This window comes from Chrysoperla carnea, chromosome 5 (assembly GCF_905475395.1).
Source record: "Chrysoperla carnea chromosome 5, inChrCarn1.1, whole genome shotgun sequence".
Taxonomy (NCBI): Eukaryota; Metazoa; Arthropoda; class Insecta; order Neuroptera; family Chrysopidae; genus Chrysoperla; species Chrysoperla carnea.
In genome coordinates, this window is record NC_058341.1 from 33,265,831 (window position 1) to 33,292,806 (window position 26,976).

At 29.9% G+C, this 26,976-nt stretch overlaps 1 protein-coding gene across 1 annotated transcript in view; it reads left to right on the forward strand.

The window, feature by feature from the left end:
- The window catches only part of LOC123301122 (chromosome transmission fidelity protein 18 homolog), a 77,474-nt gene that overhangs the window by 38,429 nt on the left and 12,069 nt on the right, over window positions 1-26,976 (forward strand). The window lies entirely within an intron of this gene.

The following is a 26,976-nucleotide window of genomic DNA, read 5'->3' on the forward strand; positions in this document are numbered from 1 at the left end:
TAGATTTAAAAAATTTAATTTAATTCTGCGATATTATGGCAAAATATTATACTTAAAAATTTTTAAGTATTTGTATTTCGTTTATGAGTAAATAAATAATTACTTTATTGTGTGACCATACACGGTACTCTTTCCTACAAAAAAGACAGAGCATGGCTTTCAATAATAAATAAACATTCGTTGGCTCGAAATAGCGAATGGCTCGAAATAGACAAATAAAACTAGTTATACTGTTTTGTGGGTATATGCGTACCCAGCTGTCGATGCAAGGCAGGCAAATCAAGGATTTTTGTCCTTTGAGAGGTGCCGGTGATTAATTTTTACTAAAAAGTTTCAATAGTGTATTATATGGGCATAAACACATACTTCAACAGGTAAATGTAGGGACAGTCCAAGTTTCATGTAATGGAATTAGATTGAAAAAAATGAGCTTTTTTAATAATTTTATTCTTTTTTGTATTTCGGTTTTCCAAAAACAATATACTTTAATAAAATTTTTAATAAATAAATAAATGCTGCTAAAATTAAAATAGAAACACTTAATACAAATCCAATTATGTCTAACAATAAATATTTATGCCAAGGTAAATCTGCGGCAGGGCTACGTAAATGCTTGGCACCTTTATGTCTGATTACATATTCAATCCACCAGATAGCCCTATTTAACGGCTTAGTTTCTTGATCCCAAATCAAAGAAGCTATATTATTTATATTTTTCTTGTATTTCTGGTTTGTTGCAATATCGATTATGGATTCTTTTAATAATTCAGTTGTTAAGTCTTTCAAGTCTAAGCGTTTTCCAATTTCTAAATCTACGATTCTTCGAACATTAAATTCTTGATCTCCTCCAAATGGAATTCCAATCATTGGGACTCGACTGCTTATAGATTCTTCTATAGATTGTAAACCTCCTTGTGTCACAAATGCAAGAACGTTTGGATGATCTAAAAGATTGATTCTTAATTTTAAATTTACTGTTGAAAATTTTATGCGCATTGGACTTTCCAGCAAAGAGATTCTCTATCTGGCGACTTAGTTAAGAGCTAATATTAGTAATTTTGAGATAATTTTACATACAACAATCAAAATAATGAGGTTTAACCTAACGTTTTTCTGACATATGCCTTAACAAAGGTCACCCATATCATTATTTGTTAATCTTTAGTTATTTTAAGTACATATATACAATTACATTTTATGATGTGGGTGGAATCGGTTACTTCGTTCTTATCCAAGCGACAATAATGTGATCAATTCTGCACCCCCATTAATTATAATTTGTTCATACTGCCGCTGCCCGGATTCGAACCCGTAACCTCCCAGTCAAGTAGCCAACCGATCCAAGACTAACGCCTTAGACCGCTCGACCACTGAGTCTGTTTAATTTGAAATGAAATAAATCATGAAAGTTTAATGACAAGAAGCGCGCTCTGTAACTAACATATTGATTTATATTTTGCCGCCATGGGGTTGAAAACTTAATTTTTCGAATCTAATAGTATATACCTAAGACGTCTTGTTGTGGCAGCCATTTTTTGAGCAAAACATTCTTTGGTTTATCAGCGAGATTATTACTTTCCCATTTCCATATAACATTATACGGTAACTGTTCAAAAGCTCTTAGAATCATTTTTCTTGTTTCTGTAGGTAAATTTCCGCTTTGGACATTTGAGCCCAAACTAAAGTAAACTACCCCTTTCTTTGAATTATCCAAGTACTGTTTTAAATCCTAAGAAATTAAAATAAATATAAAAATAATTTACTGCAGCCAAATCACTCAAAAGAGAAAACATATTTTAGCATATCTTATACTGGAAACGAAATATTTTAGATTTTATTGAGACGGGAATGTACGGAAATGTCTAACGCACTCGGTTTATCAATCGGAGCTTTATGCTTTATAACAGTAAGTTGCCTCGTTGTGGTCATTATGACACATCCCATATTTTAAATGATCAGCTGAATCCAACAAAAGATAACCTAACAAAGTTTTGTATATTTTGTCTCAATATTTTATACCGGAAATATTGCGATTATTACTTATGCTATCGACTACAAAATATCACTCACCTGTGGTAATGGTTTTCTTTCACGTTGGTGCAAACCGCCAATTTCGATGTGAGCAGGAACATGAGGTTTTGCAATATGAAATATTGGATTAGTGTTGGTCATTATCAAATCTATTGATTCGTCCAATTTCCTCACATCTGTTTTTACCGTTTTAAAGTGTTTTCTAACTAATTCATTCAACAGAGAATCATACGTAAAATGTGAATATATTCTGAATTCAAAATTATGCCAAACTAATCTTAACCGCTCCCAAAAACTTAAATTTGGTCCACTTATTTCAAGGAGTGCTCCATTATAATTAGGATCCGGTGGATTTCCAACAGCATCTAATCCATCCATATTTGTATCCATTGATACAATACCGATTGCAGGGCAATTATAAAGCTCTTTAAATGCTAATAAGTGCGAGTTGCTCAACATTTCAATAATAAGTAAATCGAAATGTTCCTTATTTGAATTTTTAATAAGTTGTTTTACTTTTGGTGCATCGAAAATCTTATCATGCATTCGAATAAAAAAATTTTTGAATTGTTTTATTTTAGCCATTTGAGATTCGGGTACTGACTGACTTGCTTCTAACCATTCAGCGACACTAACCGCTCCATATGCCTCATCGTGTACATCGATTTCTGTTAAATTCGTTAAAGTTGGATCCTTTATTGGATCGGCCGATATAGACACCACATCATGACCCCGTAATGAGAGTTCCTTAATTATTGGTCGATAAAATAGATGATGACTTAATGAGGGTGTCGTCATAACTATTAATATTCGTGCACTTATTGTGAAATTTACAAACAATAAAGATATAAACAATGTACTTAATTTACCACACATTTTTTTTAAAATCTAAGAATCACTTTTCAATAATTTTTACTTCTATGACCAAAATTTGGAATGTTTTGTAATATTTAAAGAGATTTTTATCAAATATTTTTTAACAATTATTCACAAAAGATAAAAAAATTCTATTATTAAATTAATGACATAAAAATTCATTGCGTATCTGCTATCTTTTAGATTATGCTATGAGTTATTAACACTTGTTAGAGGAGTGTGGTAAAAATTTTTCTCTTTGCATAGTAGCGAAGACATATGTAGTTGCGATCCGAGAAATGTTTATATTAAAAAATTATTTTTCGCTCTTTATGTACGATTTTGGGTAGCATCTGCAAAACTACGAATTCAAGCAGGATTTTTAAAAAAATTTTAGGTCAAACTTACTCTTGAAAATGCTTTTTATTCAAATTGGAATAATGTTTCACAATTTTTTTGAATTATTAAAATACAAAAATACAGAGTGGTTTTAGAGGTATTTCGAAAAACACAAATCTAATCGTCAAATGAATTGTTTTGGTTTACCTAAATAATCCAGGCTCGAAATATGGTAGATTTTGCCATTTAGCGATAAGTTGCTGACCTATCGTCTTTCATGATTTTGATACTACTAAATTTTAGTTACTACTCGCCTACTCGGTAAGTGGCCTGATATTTGAATTTTTGTGTGATGTTGATACTACCTACTCATATTTTAGACACTACGGTCCCAATCGTCAATGTGGCCTGATTTTTTAATTTTTGTGTCAAAATTACTCTACTAAAACCACTCTAGAAAATGATTTTCATTCAAATCGGAGATAAAATAATGTTCCGCAATTTTTTAAATTATTACAATACAAAAACACAGACCGAGTTCAAAGATATTTTGAAAAACACTCATCAAATCGTCAAATGATTTGCTTTTGGTCCCAACCAAATAAGACTCTAGACTCGAAACATAGTCGATTTTGCGATTAAGTAAGCGATAAGTTTCTTATGTATCGTCTGACGAAACTGCTCCAGGATATCACCTCTCTTTTATAATTTTAGCATATATTTTAGACACTGCTCGTCTAATCGTCAATGGCTCCCGATTTTCTTATTTTTTGTGCCAAAATACTCTAGTAAAATGATTTTTATCGAATTTGGTAACAAAATTTTCCTAATGTTTTACAATTTTTTAAAAGATTATTTTTCTCTTCAAAATAAAGATAATTACACACAGAATTTTGTCTGATAAAATCCGATATATAGGGCAATTTTAACCCGACAAACAGGAAACTTTTAACCATGGTAAAAATATTTTGAAAAGTAATATTTATTTTAAACCAAGATAAATTCATCAATTAAAAAAAATTTCATTCTAGCTTTATTTTTTTATTTGTTTTTTTGTATTTATTATATATAATTTATAAAACATCTCCGGTCGATTACATTGAAAATATCCGAAAAACACAATCAATTTTGACTCTGAACCGAAAAATGCCAGGATTTAGAAGATTTGTCGTATATTTTCAAAAAAATCTAAATTATATCAAAATTAAGAGTTTTGACTATTCGCCGAAAAGATTTAGAAAATTTTTTGTATATTTTCATTGTAATCGTAGCCTTCATTAGCTCATCTTACTGTCTCAAAATATTTTGCTAATCAGATTAAATTGTAAAACGTATGTATATACGTAATATTAGACTTTGGATTTTACGTGTGAAATATACTTGTTTATTTTTAATCTCGAAAAGACAAAATTTTAGGAAAAAAACTAACACAGTTGTACTCCTTTCGTTTGTATATGGAATGTATTTGGTATATTAAAATAAATATGATGGGGCTTTTTTTTATGGATCTTTTACTTACCTTGCAGTTGGGTACACTCATTTTTTATCTTTTGTTATTTTCATAGGATACTACTTCCAAATAATCTACAAACAGGGTGGATTGATATATACAGAATCCAAGTTATATTAGCAGGACTTGGTAGATAACGTTAAAGTAATAATAACTTCTCAATACAACTTACAGCCTTTCTATGAGTATTGCCAAAACGATTGCTAAGGAAAATTAGAAATTTGGCACACATATGAACAAAGGATCCTTTATGATGGAGGTATTCTGTAACCCAGTTTGGAAAAAATATCTTACGCCACTGACTTAATTCCCTATACAATAAACTTAATTCTTTCATTTTCAGTGGTGTAAGTGGTCTTTTTGAAACAAGATTATGGCTCGCTGGTTTTCCTAATTTATCACAAAAATCTTTAAATCATGAAAAATCCTTAGGTCATACTTTGTGAACAAAATTTCAATTTTTTTAAGCTCCCAATTTGCTAAACACAAATTTAATACTCCCAAAAATGTAATTTTGTTCTCAAACACCCTGTATCTGAAGGCTTTCCCGGCCATAAGTGTATTGAGAAATTGTCATTATTTATGACATTATGTATCAGTATTGAGAAATTGTCATTAAGTTATTTACCACTTGCTGAAGCCTTGCTATAAGTAACAGTCTATCAAAGATTTGAATGTTTAAAAAAAATAGCTTATTAAAGGTAAAATCTAAGATTTTAATAAATTTGATAAACACAACGTTGCATCGTGATCTTAACTTTAAGCAAACTTTGGTTTGAAGGAGGAAATTATGCAAACCAATTGTGATTTTTATTCTTGTTTATATTTTGATTTACCAGAAAAAATATATTTTAATACAATTTTGATTAAATAAATAACTATAGTTGAAACAAAAATTAATACACCTAAAACAAATCCAATTATATCCAAAAGTAAATATTTGTACCAAGGTAAATCTGCGGCAGGACAGCGCAAATGTTTCGCCCCTTTATGCCTAATTACATATTCAATCCACCAAATAGCTCGATCTAACGGTTTAGTTTGTTGGTCCCAAATTTGTGAAGCAACTTTCTGAACATTCTTTTTGTATTTTGGATTACTTGCAACCTCAGTAATAGACTTCACTAATAATTCCGTGGATATTTCTTTAAACTGTACTTTTTTCCCGATTCCTAAGGTTACAATTCGATTCACATTAAATTCTTGATCTGCTCCAAAAGGAATTCCAATCATTGGTACTCGACTTTTTATAGCTTCTTCTAAAGATTGCAACCCTCCTTGTGTTACAAAAGCTTTTAGATTTGGATGATCTAACACATCTTGCTGTGGTAGCCATTGTTTAATTAAAACATTCTTTGGTTTGTTAGGTAATGTAATGTTCTCGAATTTCCAAATCACATTGTATGGTAATTTTTCAAACGCTTCAATAATACTTGTTTTTATATTTTCGGGTAAATTTGCGCTTTGTACATTCGAACCCAAACTAAAGTATACGACTCCCTTAGATGACTTGTCCATGTAACTTTGTAAATCCTTAAACAGCAAATACATTTTGTTAGATTTGCAATCATTAGTACAAATTGATTTAACTTACCTGTGGTAGCGGTTTTCGGTCACGTTGATGCAATCCTCCGATTTCAATAAAAGCTGGTACATGCGGTCTAGCAATATGAAACACTGGATTGGTATTTGCCAATATTAAATCAACAGAATTTTGAAATTCTATCGTACTTTTATTCATTTTAAAGTATTTTTTTGATATTTTATCTAGTAGACTTTGAATTTCATAGTAGTAATATATTCGATAGTCAATAGTATGCCACAATAATTCTAATCGTTGCCAAAAACTTAAATTAGGGCCAGCATTTGCCTCTAATGCACTTGCATAGTAATTGGGATCTGGTGGGTTCCCAACTGCGTCCATTCCATCAATAGATGCGTCCAGAGATACAAGACCAACTGTTGGACAATTATAGAGTTCTTTAAATGCAAAGAAATTCGCATAACCAAGCATTTCAACTATCACTAAATCGAAATGTTGATTATGAGAATCTGTGATAAGTTGATTGACTTTAGGGGAGCTTAAAATTCTCTCCAACATTTCTCCCGTTACAGGAATAAATTTTCTTATTTTAGTCATTTGAGATTCAGGTTTCGTTTGACTTTCTAATAACCATGCAGCGGCACTAAATACTCCATACGTTTCTTCATGAATATTGATTTCTGTTAGATTTGTTAATTTTTCCTCGTTCAATGGATGTGGTGTTACTGACACGATCTCATGGCCTCGTAATGCTAGTTCTTTAATTATGGGCTGATAAAACAGGTGATGACTTAAAGATGGCGTTGGTAACACTATTAATATTCTGGCACTTATTGAAAACTGAACACACAACAATAAACTGAATGCCACTAACAATGTACTAGAGTGTCTGTACATCATTATGATTCTAAAATATGTAATTAGTAATGTGATTGTTTATTAATAACATTGATATTTCTTAAGTCAAATTATTTCCTATATAAATATAAAATTTTGTGCCTTGTCATTCATATTGTTCATCAATATTGTATAATAATTTGTTGCTTACACGTTATCGTATTGAATAGTATCTTTTGAAGTGTTAGTCTTAGTTGTCACTTGAAGTGTTAGTCAGTTTCGGATCAATCATTACCTACCTATTTTATACTTCAGGCGGTTTTCTAGCACAAATTAATTGTTTCAAATTTAAAACAAAAACATATAATTGTTTATGTATCCATTTTTTTATCAATTATTTTTGGTATTTTGAAAACAGGTCCGCCACTGATGTCACTTGCACACGAAGGGTTCCGTACCATCGTAAAAATATAGCACTGTATCAGCAAGATCGTATTTTTTTTTAAGTTTGTTGTTATAGAGGCAATACACGGTAAGAAATTTTTTGTGGATATCACTAAGTCAGTATTGGTGTGAACGCCATAACGCGTGTGTACTGTATTGAGGGAATAGTAACATTAGCAATAGTTATAGCGGGCGATTCAAGACAGTATGGGCGTCAGGCTCATGCTGGTTGGCGATATCTACAATACTGTTGGTGGATAGCCCTATTCAATACTGTAAGATTACTTATACTAAAATGTTTACTATAGTAGCTGTCTCTATACCATGCTAGCATTGTAGTAAACGCCATCCGTTTCTTATCGTGATACTGCGGTTTTTGAGATACAGCCCTCTGACAGACACACGGACTGACGGACCTTGGATTATTAGCGTTCCATTGGAAGCTCTTTGGACTTGGAACCTTAAAATATCCATAAATATTAAAAAAATATAAATAATAGATACAGTCTGGTAAATTTGGAAGGGGGTAGCATGTGTCCTGGTTGAAATGATTGCAACCCTTTTAATCGTCTAAAATACAAAAATTCTTCTGAATTTGTCGTTGTAGCTCCTACATCAAAGAGGAAATAAAAGTATTTTTCTTCGCCAAATGACGTTTGTTTGAATAATAAAAAAAAAAAAAACGGGTAAATGGGGTCGTTTTTCTTTCAATTTTTTGTCACAGATATGAAATTCACACCAGATTTTTACATAATTTGAATTGAAATCTGAAGTTATTTTTATTAAACAATTTTTTAACACGTTAACGTGTAAATAGATTTGTTTATTTATACTTAATTAACACTTAATAAGTATACTTATTATCTAATTTACGCACATTTAATTTATATCATAGTTTTAATGATAAATTTTTTTTAAGTAGTTTTTAAGGATTTTTTCGTGATATTATATTTATCTTGTTAACCAAGGTGTAAAATTTTCCTTGAATACTTTATTTTAAAGATCGATGTTATTAGTTTTGTCTAAAAAATTTTATCTGAAAAAAAATTAAAGACGTGGAAATTTCGCAATATTACGGTAATGTGATATTTCGCAATCCTACGGCATATTGCGATATTTCACAATGTTACTCTATGTTAGAATAGGGTAGGTTTTTTGACTGGTTTCTGGAAACCATCGCAGAACTTTAAACAACATATTAAGAGGCCATAAGAAGTGTCTACTTTTAATTATTTAATGTATTTTCCAAAAAAGTAACTTATCAAAATCCTCGATTTAAAAGAATCAAAATGTCCTATCTACCAGTTTGGTAATATAAAAGTTGTAGTGAGTTATAGAATTATGATGGGTTGTTATTTGGCTGAACCAAAAATTAACTTTATTCACTTTCTTTATCCGAGAATAATGTTAAGATGTTAGCGCCGCGGTAGCAAACAATGAACCTTTTATCAGCTCACCAAGATGAGCATTTTCATTGAAAAGAAAGAAAATATATTTATACTTAATTTCAAGATTTTGCTACTTGTTTTTACTCGTTGACTTGACAGGAACAGGCATTTAAATAAAAATAAATTTAATAAGTGCCAGCAATAAAAAAATTCGAAAATAATTTTAATTAGTTCGTCAAGAAGATCGTTAATTAATTTTAGAATACCTTATTATATACCTACACTAATTTTTTTAAAATCGTAATTTATTGCCTATATAGCTTCTTTGAACACCAGTGTGTGATTTGGACTTTTCGTGGAATACTAAAGGAAATAATGTAAACTAACTAGAAACTTTTACAATTTTTTTTGTTTTATTTTTGCGGAATAAATAATTTTTAGTACATATTTAACTAAATAAATAATTACTACTAATGATAAAATTACAACTCCGAGTACAAACCCAATTATATCCAAAAGTAAATATTTATACCAAGGTAAATCTGCGGCAGGACAACGTAAATGTTTAGCTCCTTTATGTCTAATTGCATATTCAATCCACCAAACAGCACGATCTAACGGTTTAGTTTCTTGATCCCAAATTTGTGAAGCAACTTTCTCTACATTCTCTTTGTATTTTGGATTACCCGCAACCTCAGTAATAGACTTCACTAACAATTCAGTGGATATGTCTTTAAACAGTACTTTTTTCCCAATTCCCAAGTCCACAATTCTGTTGACATTCATTTCTTGGTCCCCTCCAAAAGGTATGCCAATCAATGGTACTCGACTTCGCAGTGCTTCGTCTAGAGATTGAAGACCTCCTTGTGTTACAAATGCTTTTAAATTTGGATGATCTAATACGTCTTGTTGTGGTAGCCATTGTTTTATTAAAACATTATCTGGTTTGTCGGGTAATGTAGTATTCTCAAATTTCCAGATGACATTGTATGGTAATTTTTCTAAAGCTTTAAGAATACTTTTTCTTTTATCTTCGGGTAAATTTGCACTTTGTACATTCGAACCTAAACTGAAGTATACAACACCCTTAGATGACCTGTCCAAGTAAGTCTGTAATTCCTGAAAAATAATAAATATTTGAAGTTAGATTTGAATTTATTAGAACAAATTAAAAAATGTACCTGTGGTAACGGTTTTCGATCACGTTGATGTAATCCTCCAATTTCAATAAAAGCTGGTACATGCGGTCTGGCCATATGAAATATTGGATTGGTATTTGCCAATATTAAATCAACTTCTCTTTCTAATTCTATCGGACTTTTAACCGTTTTAAAATATTTTTCCGATAATTTATCGAATAGACTTGGAATCTCATAGTAGTAAAACCATCGATAATCAATATTATGCCATACTAATTCTAATCGTTCCCAGAAGCTTAAATTAGGACCACCAATTATAAATAAACTTGCATAGTAATTTGGATCTGGTGGATTCCCAACAGCGTCCATTCCATTGATTAATGTGTCGGCGGACATAAGACCAACTAACGGGCACTTATATAATTCTTTAAATGCAAAGAAATTAGGATAAAAAAGCATTTCAACTATGAGCAAATCAAAATGTTGATTATTGGAACTTGTAATAAGTTGATTAACTTTAGGGGAGCTTAAAATTCTATCCGTCATTTCTATAAATGTAGGAAAAATTTTTCTCATTTTAGTCATTTGAGATTCAGGTTTTGTTTGACTTTCTAATAAAAATGTAGAGGCACTAAACACTCCATACGTTTCTTCATGAATATCGATTTCTGTTAAATTTATTAATTTTGGATCTTTCAAAGGATGTGGTGTAATCGACACGACTTCATGGCCTCGTAATGATAGTTCTTTAACTATTGGCTGATAAAATAGAGAATGGCTTATAGATGGCGTTGGTAACACAATTAATATTCTGGCACTTTTAGAAAACTGAATACACAATAACAGACTTAGCGTAACTAACAATGGACTAGAGTGTTTGTACATGATTGAAACTGTTGATACATCTTAAATGTTTTTCGTATATATATATATGAAATTTATGCCATGTCATTAACATAAATATTTTGTCATTGTAAGATCGATGATGAGATTTGCAAGCTGGCGTGCTAATTAATATTTTAACGTGAAAGATGTGTTTCTAGTTTCTGATTTAATTTAATGAATCCAAAAAATTTCATCGGCTTATTCACCACCTTGAGCTAAAGTTTCAAAAATCTTCCCTCAATGCTCATCCATAGTGGCAAGAAAATCCACATTCAAATTTACAAAGTTCTTGCCCCAGGAGTTTTGGCTGGGCGTTCATATCAGTCAATCTTCACACCCGCAACTACAACCGGGCTGCGTGCAGTGCACATTATATATTAAAGTTATTGATTTTTTCTTTCTTGATTTAGTGTAATATTTTAAAACAGAAATTACTGTGTAAAAAAAAATATATTTATAAAAATTAATTATAGATAGTACGTTATATTTTACATTTACTGTACCTATTATAACAGATATTGGATGGAAATTTTAAAACTTAAAATATGGATGGGATCATAGTGTTCATGAGAGGAAAGAAAAACATTTATTAGCTATTTTATAAAACCTTAACTATTATTTATATGCATATACAGGATGTTTAAACAGTTAACTATGTTAATTGTTTTTTTCATTTGTTAATCATGAAATTTAAATATAATTTATTATCTTAATTACCAGTTTAGTGCGGCAAAATATACTTAACGCACCGAATCGTGGGTAGCACGGAAAGGTAGGGAAAGTCGTGGACAAACAAACTATTCCCGCAGTTACAAAAAAGTATGAACTCTTAATGTGAGTATGAACTTTTGTAACTTCGTGTAAAATCTCAGACCTTTTATTAATCCGTTTACGTGTAAATGGATATATTTGTTGGTCCTAATATTATCAACTCGATATTATCTCTATTGTGATTTTAAATTAGTCAATTATTAGTTAATTCATGATGTCTCCTTGAATACTTACTACTAAAGCCACCGCTAAACTATTGTGTCTTCGGAATATTACTGTAGTTTTGCATTAAAATTATTCGATTTTTCTTCCTGGTTAACATCAATTTTCACACTCACTTTGAATTTGGGATTAATGGGATTCTATGTAAATTATTTAGAAACTTTTAAATATTTTACTGTTCTTTTTGCTTTACTTTTTATTTTGAGGAATACTCAAGGATTCATCAAAGTGTATGATGTGATTTCGACTTTTTCGAGGAATACTCAAGGAAGTGATGTAAATTAACTAGAAATTTCTTTTACGATTTTTTTTGTTTTATTTTTTCGGAATAAATAATTTTTAATACAATTTTAATTAAATAAATAATTACTACTAATGATAAAACTACAACTCCAAATACAAATCCAATAATATCTAAAAGTAAGTATTTGTACCAAGGTAAATCTGCGGCGGGGCAACGCAAATGCTTGGCTCCTTTATGCCGTATCACATATTCAATCCACCAGATAGCACGATCTAATGGTTTAGTTTGTTGATCCCAAATCAAAGAAGCTACATTTTTAATATTTTCTTTATATTTTGGATTACTTGCTACATCTCTTATTGATTCTACCAGAATTTCTGTACTTATTTCATTAAATTGAATTTCTCTTCCAATACCTAAATCAACAATTCGTTTTACATTAAATTCTTGATCACCCCCAAATGGAATTCCTACTAAGGGAACTGCACTGCGTATCGATTCTTCCAATGATTGCAAACCTCCTTGTGTGACGAATGCAATTAAATTTGGATGATCTGAAAACAAAAATTTGTATTTATAATACACTTTCATTTTTTATTTTATTTCTTTTTGAAAACAAACCTAAGACATCTTGTTGTGGAAGCCATTCTTTCATTAAAACATTTGGCGGTTTGTCTGATAAAGTAGTATTCTCCCATTTCCAAATTATTTTGTATGGCAGTTGCTCAAATGCCTCTAGAATACTATTTCTGTATCTGGCAGGTAAATTTTGACTTTTTACATTCGACCCTAAACTGAAGTATATGACACCTTCCGGAGATTTATCCAAATAATTTTGTAAATCCTAGAAAAAAATATTGGTTTAAAGTTTTATTATAATTTTTCAGTATAATTTACTATTTGAGCATTAACAAAACAATATTTATTTCAAACAAGTGAAAACAAACAATTGACTGAGTTAATTGTTGACACACTCTGTATAGAAAGTGTTGAATATCAGTGCTTGAATTATTTTTTATTTTTTTATTATTATTATTATTTTTTTTAATTAGAAGAGTTTAAAAAACCAACCCAATTATAGCGGCCTTTCAGCCGTCATTTATTTGGTTTTCTAAAATATTCGAGTATTTTCTGAATTTGTTTTTCATTTTTCGAGAATCTTTCACAAGACCATTAGTTTAAATTACCTGCAAATTTCAACTCTCAACCTTTTGTAGTTTTGGAAAAAATGGACGCCAAAGGTTTGTCCTAATTTGCACCTTCACATTTGACAAACAGTGACGTTTACGAAAAAATGATTCAAACAAAAGTTGTTAATTTTTTTATAAGAAACATTCTTTACATTTAAATTTTTGTAAACAAACTCAACACCCAATTGGAATATGTTGCTCATTTACGAACCTAGCCTCACTTTTGACTTCCTGAACACCCCATAAAATTTCAGCTTGATTTCTCTCTCGTTTTTGGATTATCGTGATCACAGACAGACGGCCAACCGGAAATGGACTAATTAGGTAATTTTATGAGCACCATTGCCAAATTTTTGTTCGTAGAATCATATTTAACACATTCAATTTTTAGCATTTATATTAATTGTTTTTCAAGGATAAGTATTAAAAACACGTGAAAACATACAACTGACTGAATTAATTGGAAATCTTGAGTGGAAAGTGTTGAATGTCAGTGCTTGCTTGCACTACTTTAAATAAATTAGACATGCATATATCGTATGCATAATTATAAGTAAACAACAACAATTAGTAATAAATTAGACAAGTTTAAAAAACCAACACAATTATAAACACCTTTCGGTCGCCATTTGTTTCGGTTTTTTAAAATTTTCGAAAGTATTTCCATATTTTTTTAATTTTTTTTGAGAATCTTATATCTTTTATACTTTTAAGACCCAATTGACCGATGTTGCTCATTTAAGAACACAAACTCATTTTTACGTCCTGAGCACGCTATAAAATTTCAGCTTGTTACACTTTTCGTTTTTAAGTTATCATTTTGACTCATTGTCGTGTTAATTAAAATTCTATAAACATCTATACCAAAATTTTGTTCATATCATCAATATCATCAAGCTTAGGACTAAAATTAGTATAACTTGATAAATATTTTATACAAACAGAGCATACAAATTAAACTTAAAATCTTATTTCAAGTACCTGAGGAAGTGGTTTTCTTTCACGCTCATGCATTCCCCCAATTTCGATGTGAGCAGGAACATGGGGTTTAGGAATATGAAACACAGGATTCGTATTAGTTATTACTAAATCCACAGACCTCTCAATTTCCCAAGCACTTTTATTTTCGATTTGAAAATGTTTTTTAAGAAATTCCTTCGTCTTTGGTAGATATTCCCAATGATAAAAAACTCTATAATCAATGTGATGCCATAAAAGTACCAATCGCTCCCAAAAGCTTAAATTCGGTCCACCTTTTATGAAGAAGCCTGCATAATAATTTGGATCTGGTGGATTTCCGATTGCATCCATTCCATTAATTGTCGTATCCAACGATGCTAGTCCAATCATTGGACATTTAAAATGTTCTTTAAATGCAAGTAGATGTGGATAACATAACATTTCGTGAATAAACAAATCAAAATGTTCATTTGGATTTTTGATTAATTTTTGAATTTGTGGTGACGTGACGATTCTCTCACTCAGTAAATGTAATTGGTTTGCAAATGAGCGAAATTTTGTCATTTGAGATTCTGGTTTTGTTTGGCTTTCTTCTAACCATTGTGTCACACTAAATGATCCATAAGATTCTTCGTGTATATCAATTTCAGTTAAATTTGTTAATGTTGGATTTTTGATGGGATCAGGTGATATTGAAACCACATCATGACCCCGTAACGATAACTCTTTTATTATTGGACGGTAAAATAGATGATGACTTAATGATGGTGATGGTAACAAAATTAATATTCTTGCACTAATCGTAAACTTCACCAAACACAACAATGTCACTAATAAATGTATCTTCAAACTCATTTTGTTTTTTAACTGTTGATAAAATCTTGATTGTTAGTATTTATCGGCACGGAATATAAAAATAAATAATTGTGTTATTTATCTTAACTATAATATTTATACCATCTAATTACTCCCACAATGCAAATACAAATTTTAGATTATTATTTATCTTCAATGTCGAGTATTGTGTGCATTTAATATTGTGTGCATACATTTAATTTTAACTTCTACGCACGGAGTATGAGCATGATAATGAAACTTGTACCAATTAACTTTAGTATATATGGTAAACAAACCTTTTTCTTACGAAAAAATTGTTAGCTAGTTGTATTGACTTGTGGTTTTTTGCATTGGCTTCAGAAAAATATCCTAAAAAAAAGTCTTTATGGAATTTTTCAGTTTTAACTCCCGCGCCGTTGCAGTGAAGGGGGCTCAAATCGTAAATTAAATCAGATAGAATAAAATACCTTTTAATAGAATTTAAAAGGGTCAAAATGCTAAAGTATCCCGATATTAAAAATATTTTTATTTATAAATTCCTTAATGCACCTCCCTCCTTTTTCGGGTATTTGGAAAGACTCTCAAAATGAAAAAGATCATGTTTTTGGAAATCAAGACTTTTATTGACGTATAAAGAGGTAGTTGGAGTTGCTAATCAAGAATTTTCAGATTTCAAAATTTGTACCTCCCGCCCTCTTTTAGCCCACAAAAGTAGACCACCGAAATAACTGATGCCATTTTTTGAAAATTTAAGCCTTTTTAAGGCATGTAACGGGGTTTTTAAAGTTGCTGATCTTGAATTTATGATCAAATTGATTAAATTCCCCCCTTCTTTTAGTTTACATAAGTAGGTAATACAATTTTTTTTAAATATTTAAGCTTTTTTAATTCGTGTAAATTCGTTGATCTCGAATTTATGATCGAAATCTCCTAAGAACCCTTTATATGTCATTAAAAGTCTGAACTTTCAAAACGATGATAATTTTTATTTCGGGGGCATACTTATGTAAGCTCAGAATGAAGGAGGAGTAAAAATTGAATCAATTTAATCATAAATCCAAGATCAGCCACTTTAAAATCCGCCTTACATGTCTTAAAAAGTCTTAAATTTTTATGATTTTTAGTCTATGATTGGTGTACCTAAGCAAGAATTATTATTAGGTTCATATCAGGATCTAGACCCATTTTTGGGCTAATTATACCCATCTATTTAAAACTTATGTTTTGATAATAGTACAAATGGTGCCTCATTTCAATATTTTTAAACAAACCTTGAACAACTGAAATATAATAATTATTTGATATATTATCATATTGATTCATGATTAACGTTCATTAACTTCTTATCATTCTTTGACTATGTTATTTTGATATAGTAGAATCTTTAGAAATCATCATAATTCAATAAAATATTTTTTTTTCTTTTGAATCTTACTAGGTCAGGTTAGGTTATATTGGCTGTCCAGGAAGGACACACTAAGGCTAATCATCCCATTGTGATTCCATATATGACTTTTACCTCCTCCGCTTTTAATTTCATTTATCAGCTCCTTAATTATTTACGGAGGCAGAGTGGACCTCCTTCATGCATATAATAACCCGCCACCCTAGGCATCCCGCGAATGGAATTGGTTACGCCTTATCCAACTGAGCTTTTAGCCATTTTAATACGATAGTACCAATTTACTGCCTATGTGACTTGTTTAAACAAATATACGAATAAAAACAATTTTAGCTTTATTTCGCTCTTCTATTTGTACAATCAGCTGTATGGTAACGTTTTATGTGCGTAGTAGCTAATTGGCTAAGTAGCTAAGTAGCTCCCAATCTCAATTCACGCGTACAGATACAAGTGTATCGGAACTTAAAAAAATGACTTGCGATTTTTTGTCAAGTAGAGATAAAAATATTATCTCTTCACCACTTTTACAATTATGTGATTAAGACTATGACTATGAATATTTTATTTACATTAGGATAATTAAATTTTTTACATTAGCTGTAGTTGCAAAACCAAATTTAGTGCAGCGCATGGAAACTATTTATAATTGATATTAGTAAAGATAAGCTTCAAATAATGATTTTATCATTAATGTTATAATATTACGTATAGTTTATAATAAATAATATAATTTACGATGATTATTTAAAATTATAGATATATACTCCAATCAACTTAGGATTTCAACCTCGGAATCTCGCGGAATAAGCTGAAAACTAATATTTACGATAACTAAATTTATGAATTTGTACATAGAGTCTTTTGACCGGATTTTTAGATCTTTTTACATAAAAAGCGTGTGTGTTTAGCCCCTAGCCTGCACATCTTTTCAACCCCCGAATCAAACAAAGGGGTGATATAAGTTTGACTGCTATGTGTGTCTGTCTGTCTGTGGCATCGTATCACCTAAAAGGATGAACCGATTTGTTTCGTTTGAACGGTAATTTAATAGGAAGTGTTCTAAGCTATGTTTCAAGTGCGAGTTTAGTAACTAAAAAATAAGGCAGTTATGGAAGTCATTTTTTATCATCTGAAAAGTTGGATGTGGGTACCATAAGGATTGCACCATGATATGCTTGCTTACTTTCTTGTACGGAGTAAATCAATTGGCTTGTTCAGATTAAATTTTTAATATGTTTCAATAATTTAATATCATTAAATTTTTTAAATATCATTAAAAATTAATATCAATGATTTCGATTTATAAAAAAAAAAAAAAAAAAAAAAAAACAAATCATTAATATAATGATTATTTCTTTAAAACGCTAAGGTTATCATATTACGACAGTTTAATGAGGTATAAATTTTTATGGAATAAAAAAGTTTTTTCTCTGTTGATCTCGAAAACTTTGCAATGTTAAGTTTTTATGTTTTATTGATATCAATAGTTTGTTTTATTTAACTTTAATTTCTGTTTGTGACTTATTTGTTAATAAATAGTAATTAATGGTTAAATCTCGAAGAGCAACCATGATTTGAAATTGATTCGAAGAAAGACTGCAAGGTTTCTTTGATTCTTTGTTAATGTTTGCGATGAACTGCATGCTTTCTGTATCCTCTTTCAACTATATTATTTTGGGATATGATACATTAATGAAAAGGTAAACATCTGACACGTAAAAATAGATAGCAAAAAAGTTATGACCGTCCTTTTTAAAATTAATTAAATAATCCTTCAGATTCTTATATAACAACTGCAGGGACTAACTTAAAGAATTTAAAAAACTTGTTTTCTATTAATCAGTCTTTTTTGGTCTTTATTTTACGATTTGATACAAATTTTAATAGTGTATTTATAATATAAGACGCTAATATTAATATAATCGTTACAATTCCCAACAGAAATCCAATGACATCTAATAATAAATATTGAGTCCATGACAAATCAACTGCCGGGCTACGTAAATGTTTGGCACCACCATGGCGAATTACATATTCAATCCACCAAATTGCACGATCTAATGGTTTTGTTTCTTGATCCCATATTTCAGTTGAAAGTTTTGCAACGTTAGCTTTATAACTGTAATAAATATAAAATTATTAGAAATATACTCTTCGTTCTATGCTTTACTAGAATTTAGGTTGAAACATATTGGAAATTTTTGTTCGCAATCATGATAAAATTTTGTTTGATTAAATTCGAAGTTTTGGAAAGGACGATTATTATTAAATTTGTCGAAACCCTTTACGTTATTTTCAGCGCGAATCGTCTAATTCTAGAAGTATCAGAAACAATTATACATGCTGAAAGTAACCGCGTAATATATGGAATTATTTTGTTAATTTCAGTGTAAACCGCTAGCTAATTTTTGGGCAAAGGTTAACTTTTTTAAAATAGATTTCTTTCGTTGTAAATGTTCTGTCAGTTTCGGAACGTTCCGCTTGATCTTCTGCACGTGGTTTTGGGACAATTTGTCTCTACATTGTTTTCTTTGGAGACGTTTTCTTGAATATCTTTAAACAATCGCTATAATTTCGATGCATGAATTTTAAAACTTACCTAGGATTGGTAACTATTTCTGTTACAGATTCCACAAGATTTTCAGTTGTTATATCGTTAAATCTAATTACTTTTCCCATTCCCAAAGTAGCAATTCTATCACCATTAAAGGATTGATCTCCACCAAAAGGAATTACTATCATTGGTAGTTTACTTTGAATAGCCTCTTCTACTGATTGTAAACCTCCTTGAGTTATAAATGCTCGGATATTTTTGTGCCCTGAATAAAATATTAAAACTTTTAACTCATTCTTTCATCGAAGTCAAATAATATTTGTTCGGTACATTTTTTGTTTCGGGTTTGTGAAATTAATTTTAGTTTCTACAATATAATTTCGTGAATATTACTACGATTGAAATAAACGTTCCCGATATGAATTTCTGATTTGATATATCTGTGAAGGAATCGAATTCAAAACCTCTAGAACCAACACTATCTTTGCAATAACAGAAAATGTGAAAATTTCTTCTCTATGTGAGGCTATTACTTTCTTATGTTTTCAATTATTTACATGTATTCTGTCTTTTAGAAATCACATAAAAAGATATAGACATAATCAGAAAAATCATTTAAAAAATCATAATAAAATTTTCATTACCAAAAACATCAGGTTGCGGTAACCATCGTCTGAGAATAACATTTTTTGGTTGATCAGCTATTGTTTCGTTTTCCCATTTCCATAATACTTTGTATGGTAATTGCTTGAATGCATTTAAGATACTTTTTCTCGTACTCTCTGGTAAATTAACACTTTTAACATTTGAGCCCAAGCTAAAATATATCACACCTTCTTTCGCATCGTCTAATATTTTTTGTAAATCCTAAAAATAAAATTCAAGTTTAATTAGAACAGTTATTATTTTTGCACATATATGTTTTAAATAAAATTGTAAGAAAGAATACTTCGTAATTAGTTTATGTCGTTTTGAAATATGTTTCTGGTTATTCATTTTTGACTTAACAAATGGTTTTCGGAATAGTGTCTGTTATTTCCTACATTTGATCTGAGCATCCAGAATTTTTAGGATTTTGTGACTTGATCTATTCACCAAGGATTTCTAAAGTCTATAGTTTCTGGTAGTTTGACCGAAAGTCATTTTTCAAAAGATGAAACAGCGCAATAATTTCTTTAACGATGATCAAAATAAAACAATGGCTGGAGAAAAACGTCATAATTTGGACACACGAAGTTAAGTGGGTTTTTTATTTTTTTTAATTCGCACAGCAAGGCGAAACGGGTGACAAGTGTTTGTTTATAATAAGTTATGCATTTTCGTGTATAGGGGTTTCTTTGATGTTTTGGTGAGTTTAAGACACCCCTTTTTCTTCAGTTTGTGTTAATCGAGAACTGTATCGGTCTCAGTTTAAAAGTCGATACAGATATAGAGAAATTTTAATGAAATGCCAAACATGTACAGCATAGACAGTAAAATGCAGACTTAGCTTAAAGATCGTATTCTTTGGACAATTTTAAGTATTGTGACAGAAATGTAAGAGCATCAGTGCGGGAATATCAGCAGCGATTTTCTGGTCGAATAATTCCTAATAAACATGTGTTCTTAAATATGCAATATCATTTGCCACAAAAAGATAATTTTCCTAAAGCTAATTCCGAACGTCTCGTACAGCAAGAACTTTCCGATGAAGAAAGTAGCCTTAACATTGTCGAAAATAGTCCCTCTAGTAGTCTACGAAGAAAAAATTTTTATTAACAAAACATTATACTACTTTACTGTTAAATTCAATAGCGCCCATAACACCATTATTATTGGGTTTTGGACAAAAAGATATGAAGTACTTTCGACTTAAAATGTTCCAAAGAATACACTCTTAAGCTATGTGCATCGAATTCCGGGATACTCTGTATAGAATATGGTAGCAATTTTAGGAATTCTTATAATTTTCCTAGTTGTTTTGTTTTTTATGCATGGTTCTAAAAACTACCTTCACAGTTTTTGCTAGCTAGCAACAACTTTAGCAAAATATGAATAAATCTTACGATAGCTATGAAATAATAAATCTAAAGATGTAAACATACTTGAGGTAAGCCGATCCGTTTGGGCTCATGCATTCCACCAATTTCAATATAACCTGGTACATGTGGTCGGGGAATATGAAATACTGGATTTGTGTTTACTAATAACAAATCAATTGATTTTTCCAATTCCCAAATATCACCAATTTCATTGCCAAACACTTTCCTTGCGATATCTTGCTGTGATGGTAGATATTCATAATGATAAAAATATCGATAATCAATAACAAAGAAAAAGTTTTCCAAACGATCCCAAAAACTTAAATTCGCACCACTTTTTCCTAAATAAGCTGTATTATAACTAGGATTTGGTGAGTTCCCAATAGCATCCATGCCATTTAACAGTGTATCCAACGATGCAATACCAATCATTGGGCAGTTAAAACGATGTTTAAATCCAAAGTATGCCGCATTTAATAGCATTTCGTTAATAATTAAATCAAAATGTTCATTTGGATTTTTGATTAATTTTTGTACTTGTGGGGAAGTGAGAATGTCATGACTAAGTCTCCAAAAACTTGGTGAAAGATTTCGTAATGGTTCAACAAATGATTTTGGTTTGGAACCTCCTTGCATATCTCTCATTAAATCTTCAATATTAAAAGCAGCGTAAGCTTCTTTATGTACATCAATTTCTGTGAGATTCGTTAATTTTGGATCATTCATTGGATCTGCTGAGATTGAAATCACTTCATGGCCTCGAAACGAAAGTTCACGTATTATTGGTCGAAAAAATAAATGATGACTAACGGATGGTGATGGAACTATGAATAATATTCGAGCACAATTCACGTTTTGCCAGAAACATAACAATGCTATTATTAAAAATTTCAAATTTATATTTTTCATTTTAAATTTTAAGCTAACAATTAAAACATGTATTTTTAATAAACTTATCACAGAAATTTAATATATTTTGAATTATTTTTATTACTATCTTTTATACTAATACTGATAAGTTTTAAGTATCGAAAAAATCACTCATTTTTATTCAACATAATATTAGCACGTGTTTTCATGAGTAATATCAGTCCTACATACTGTTTCATATTAATTGTATTTGTATTCAAATGCTTGTTTAGAGAAATAAAGAGTGTCATTATTAATACATATATAGCAGATACTACCCGGTTTGGAGTATGCTTAGATTCGTGAGCGCAAACTCTGTTTCTTACAGCACTGTGTAGTAGAAGTATGCTGCCAGTTGTGAACACTATCCTGTAAGTTTGTCCTATGAATATACGTGTAGTTGCCAAATCTAATTCAATCGAAAAGTGAAACCATATTACTACGCAGTTTTAAATTTTTTTTAATGTAACAGTAAATTAATTCATTAATCAACTAAAAGGTTGTTTCTGCCAGACTGAGACAGACACTGCTGGAAAGATCCAGAATACCCATAGAAAATATTCGTTTCAAGATTATCTTTGAGATATTTGATACATTTCAGAAAAAACACACTCGCTGTTGTTAGATACTCAAAGCCGCCTGTAACCTGTTCTAACATATTGATTGATAAAAATAAAGTGTAAATTTGTCCTTCACTTACATTATAAATAGTATATGATATAATTAATTATACTAGAGATATAAGTTGCTATCAAAATTTCTTTCCACCTCTCAAAAACATCTTCCTATTTTATAATACTAAGTTACGGTATTTTTTCAATTCGATACTGATCTACTTAAAAAAAATTTTATGAAAGGAAGAGACGCCCGAAAGTCAGCTAGGATATTTATAAGGATTTCATATTTATCCAAGTTTACTTTCTGATGATAAAATAATAAAACGGAAATTTTTCTTCTATGAAAAATGTTTTTTATCATTAATTTTCAAATTTTTTAAATATTAAGAAAATTGCATAGAATTAGTTTTCTATTTTCTGGTTTTTAATAGTACCTCTTTATAAAAAGATAAAAAAACATCTAAAAGAATAAAGAAAGGAGTGTAAACACTCGATACGGTTCAGCTTCGCACGGATGAAAACGAAATTTTAATTAGGATATATTATACATAAATACCCCCCGGAAAAATTTTCTTCATGATGGTGAAAGTTGTTTCTAAATCCGTTTAGTAGTTTAGAAGGAGCGCATAAACAGACAGGCAGACATGGAGTGCGATTTCCTTTTACACTATGTATAGTGAGGTGTGACACCAGTAATGACAATGCAAATCTAGTTTCAAAAAAAGGCTTTCAAATATGAAACGTTATTACAATGCAATAAACATGTTTGCAATTTCTACGGAACCAAAATGTGAGTACGAACACACTTGATGATTATTTGATTAAATTTTAATTGACCTACGTAAATTATTATTATTTATGATTATTTTTGAATATCATTGTTAAATTTTTTCTCTTAAAAATATAATTATCATGTTTTTTGGAATTTTATTATGTCATCGATGTAATTGTTATCAATTTTACCTGTTAAAGGTAAATTTATTTAACAATTTCATCTTTCTAACAAAAAATTGTAAGGAAATATCTTTATAAAAAAGCCAAGTACAAATGGCTTTGCTCAACTATTAATGTTAAGAAATTAATTTTTAAAAACAAATATCAAATGAACAAGCACCAAGTTATTGTGCACAAATTGAAAAAAAATAATTAGATCAGAAAAACTACCTGCACCTTTATTCAACTAAGCCCGATCTGTCATAACAACAAATCCAGGAGAAAACTATTATACTTCTTTGAAACGTGGAAAATGACTAAAAAGAAAACCAACAACAGAACTTCACTTAACCTGACTTCGCCACCTAGTCGGTGTTAGCTGTTTTGAAACTGCCTTAAACGATTAGGAAAGAACCGAACAGTCATTCATTAAGGCGGAGATAAAAGAAGAAAAGTGGAGATGAAGACCCTGAGGGAACATAGAAAAGCTAGAAAAACAAGACTCCTAACTCAAGACGGAAACAAATGGAGATAATTCCTATGCGCCCTATATTTCAGACGAGCGACAGGAACTGATAATAACGGTGATGATTCCATTAATTGACAAAAAAGCAATTATAATTCCAATAAGTAGTTAGTTATTATTATTAATAAAGCTTATAATGATATATTATTATGAAAGTATATAATGTGTAAGGGTCGGATTTTGTGAATTGATGATGTATGTTGTTTGACTCTTTGACTCTTCAAATTTTGAAACCTCGAATCCAAAGAATCAATATTTAGAAAAAAAAATACTCACATTCAAATTACCGATCCGAATTTTTAATCGAACTTTAAAGCAAAGCAAATTTTTGTTCTTACCTTATTAAGGGGTTTTCCTTTGAAATCGATAAAATTTAACAAACATGTTTTGTCTTTCATTTTTATGTAGGTATAGTTAATTTTTATCCAACGAACTCGATGCTGGTAACTAAAAGCGATCTGATTTGTGGCTTTCAAAATAATGACTTTACCGTATTCGAATTTTAAATTTGAATAATATAGTTCGAAAATCTTTAAATAAACAATTTTTAAGTTAAAATTTCCTCATTTTCGTATTTTTTAAATCAGAATTGTCTAATAAAATAATTCATTCATTGGGGTAAATTCACCCCAAAAAATTGTTTTTGAAATTTTTAGAAAATAATTATTTGTATAAAAATTACAAAAATAATAAAATTAAGGACAGTAAAGTGTCGCATCAGCTCAAATGGTATTTTATGCACTTTTGAAAGCGCTCTCTGCTGCGGTTAAGATGGATACCTTAAAAAAATTTTTAGAAAACTTTAAGACATATACCTACAATCCAAATAACATCTAAAAGAACTTTTTTCAAGTTTAAATGAGAAAGTTGTGGTCCAGGCATGGACGACTAAGTTTTGGCCCAAAAGAGATGGGGAAACCATGAAGTTTGATTAATCATCAGAAATTTTTAGCTTCCAAATTTAATTAATTCAACTGTATTTATGCATAAACACATACTAAGCCAATTGAATTAATGGTATGTTCAGGTTCAGAAATCAACTTTAGAAAACGAAAAAAGCTTCGAAATCCAATGAATTCAGGACCCTTTCAATAAACCGTATATTGAGCGAGATATCAACCTCATACAGTTCAAATTAAGGATTCAATTGCATATAATCCGCCCCCGAAAAATTGTTTAATAATAATAATCAGTGAAATAAAATCCAGTTTGTCATTTGTTGAAATCTATATATATATATAATATAAATATATATTTTCTATATCATATATTATGATTATTATTAATGTATTATCAATTGTACCATTATTTTATATTTATTTTCAATATTGCATTTATATTTCAATTTGTTGTAATAATAAAAATCTGACAATAACTTAAATAAAATTGGTATATAACATATAGAAAATTGGAAAAATAGCCAACAAAATAAATCTCTCTATTGTTTTATTCATTTTATATAGGGTGTTGTTTGAATTGTATTCTGTTTGTTCGTTATTGGAACATATCGAAGTTATTCACTCACCGACTGACATACCGATAAAAATTCTAAAACAATCGTGCTAGAAAAATGTGGAATTCGAAGGGAAATTGCTTGAAAACTAATGAAAAATCGAAAATCTTTTCATTTTTTCAAAACTTCAAAATCTTTTTCAAATTTTTCATTGAAACCTCTCTAAAAATCGGGAAAACCATCCCAAAATTACTTTTTTGTGTTCTATACATGCCAAAAAGATGAGATTTTCAAAAATCGACTCAAAATAGTTTCAAATTAACAGATTGGTTTGAAAAATTTCGTTTTCCGCATCACATCCCTCCGGAAAAGCGTAAAACCCCCCAAAATAACGTTTTTGTTCTTTTACATTAAAAAAAATATTTTTTCAAGTTTTCCTGCAATTAATGTAATGTTTTCTTGCAACTAATGTTTTCTTGCCTTGTAGACTAGAAAATTTCGTAAATTAAAATTGATTAAAAACTAAAAAGTTATAAGCTTTTAAAGATTGTTGTTCGTTTCTTTCTTGCAAAACGATTTATGAAATCTCGATGACAAATTTACACAGTATTTAGAAAAATTTACACCGATTGAGTGCCAGACCATCAAGAAGACGATGTTGATTTTTCAAAGAAGAGTTTGAGTTCCATCAAAGAAAAGCGCTCCCAGAGTAATATACCTTTGGTAAAAGTTGAAACTTTCTTGACAATACTTCATAAGGATTACAATACTTCTGGAGTTTAGCCTATGTGAAATATCTTCGGGTCACTCAAAATTTGAATTTTGGTTTTCTCCTTTTTATGACAAAGTCTACAGAAATGAATCCCTGTGAGATAGACTTTGTATCTATGAGCTTAAATTGAGCCTTTCTAAAGTTGCATTTAAAAGAAAGGTTCTAGCTAAATAACTGAAACGAATTTTTTTTAAAAACATTCTGTAGAATATCCAACGACTATCCTTCTCAGTTACATACAATGTTTATTTGTCGATGCTTGTTTAAAAATATTTTCAGGAAGTTTTAGATGATACACACAAAATTCCCATAGGATGGTATTTTGTGAAATTGAAGTTTGACACATTTAATAGAAAATACCATTTCAAATATAATCGTTGATTTTCGATTCTATAGATAGTATTTTTGTATTTATAGAGTTTGTATAAAATCAACAAATACACTCGTCAATGTAAGTCCAAATCCGGTTTTTCTCTGTTATCGCCTACAATTTTTATGAAATTAAGCCCACCCATTTTACTTGCTGATAATTTAGCATTCTATAGGTGAAAGAACTTTTAAAATCAGTTCACTCAAAAATGACAGTTTATATAT